Raw genomic sequence first — 1979 nt, forward strand, 5'->3', positions numbered from 1 at the left:
AGAGACCATTCCCAAAGCTTCTCCTTATATACAGGAAGCAGACCACATCCCAAAGGCAGCTACTCAGCTGCTTGTGGTAGATCCCACCATGGAGCTGATTGCCAGTCTCATCATGGGGAATAACTACCACCAGCTGCCCAGCCATTAAACCAGGCCCAGCCAAGTTAACTACCACACATGGATAGAGTAAATCTTTCGGAACCTCCATTGGCTGATGTGGTACTACTCAAAATGAGTAGAAACAGATGCAAACATCCATTAATAATTGGAACATGGAATGTACAAAGTATGAATCTAGGAAAATTGGAAGTTGTCAATAGAATACATAAAGATTGATATCTTAGGCATTAGTAGGCTGAAATGGACTGGTTTTGGCCATTTTGAATCAGACAACCATATGATCTACTATGCTGGGAATGGCAAATTGAAGAGGAATGGTGTGGCATTCATTATTATAAAGACTGTTTAAAGGTCTGTCCTGAAGTACAATGCTGTCAGTGATAGGGTAATATCCATATACCCACAAGGAAGACCAGTTAATACCACTATTATTCAAATCTATGCACCAACCACCAAAGCCAAAGATGAGAATATTGAAAATTTCTACCAATTTCTGCCATCTGAAATTGACCAAACATGTGATCAAGATGTGTTAATTATCACTGGTGACTGGAATGCAAAAGTTGGACACAAAGAAGAGTTACCAGAAGTTGGAAAATATGGCCTTGGTGATAGAAATAACACTGGAGATCACAGGATAAAATTTTCCAAGACCAATGACTTATTCATTGCAAATACCTTTTTTCAACAACATAAGTGATGACTATACATGTGGACTTCACCAGATGGGATACACAGGAATCAGATTGACTACATCTGTGGCAAGAGGTGATGGAGAAGTTCAATATCTTCAGCCAAAACAAGGCCAGGAGCTAATTGTGGAACAGACCATCAACTGCTCATATGCACGTTCAAATTGAAGTTGAAGACAATTAAAACAAGTGCATGGGAGCCAAAATATGAACTTGATAATGTTCCTCCTGAATTTAGAGACCATCTAAAGAATAGATCTGATGTATTGAACACCAGTGACTGAAAACCAGAGGAATTGTGGGATGACATCAAGAACACCATCCACAAAGATAGCAAGAAGTCATTAAAAAGACAAGAAAGGAAGAAAAGACCAAAATGGATGACAGAAGAGACTCTGAAGCTTTCCCTTAAGCAGAGAGTAGCTAAAGCAAATGGAGGAAATGACAAGATAAAAGAGCTGAACAGAAAATTTCAAAGAACAGCTTGAAAAGACAAAGTGAATTACCATAACGAAATGTGTAAAGACCTGGAATTAGAAAACCAAAAGGGAAGTTCACTCTCTGCATCTCTCAAGCTGAAAACTGAAGAAAAAATGTAAGCCTCAAGTTAGAAAACTGAAAGATTCTACGGGCAAAATATTGAATGATGCACAAAACATGAAAAGAAGATGGAAGGAATACACAGAGTCACTATACCAAAAAGAATTGGTTGATGTTCATCCATTTCAGGAGGTGGCATGTGATTAAGAACCAATGGTATTGAAGGAAGAAGTTGAAGCTGCACTGAAAGAGTTGGCAAAGAACAAGGCTTCAGGAATTGATGGACTACCTGTTGAGATGTTTCAACAAACGATGTCATGCAAAAGGCACTCACTCAGCTATGCCAGGAGATTTGGAAGACAGCTACCTGGCCAACTGACTGCAAGAGATCCATATTTGTACCCATTCCAAAGAAAAGTGATCCCACAGAATGTGGAAATTATTGAATAATATCATTAATGCCACATGCAAGTAAAATCTTACTGAAGATAATTCAAAAATGGTTGCAGCAGTATATTGACAGAGAGCTTCCAGAAATGCAAGCTGGATTCAGAAGAGGATCTGGAATGAGGGATATCATTGTTGATGTCAAATGGATCTTGGCTCAAAGCAAAGAATACCAGAATG

The sequence above is a fragment of the Orycteropus afer genome, unplaced genomic scaffold (assembly GCF_000298275.1).
Source record: "Orycteropus afer afer isolate SDZICR_OR568_19922 unplaced genomic scaffold, OryAfe1.0 scaffold00103, whole genome shotgun sequence".
Taxonomy (NCBI): Eukaryota; Metazoa; Chordata; class Mammalia; order Tubulidentata; family Orycteropodidae; genus Orycteropus; species Orycteropus afer.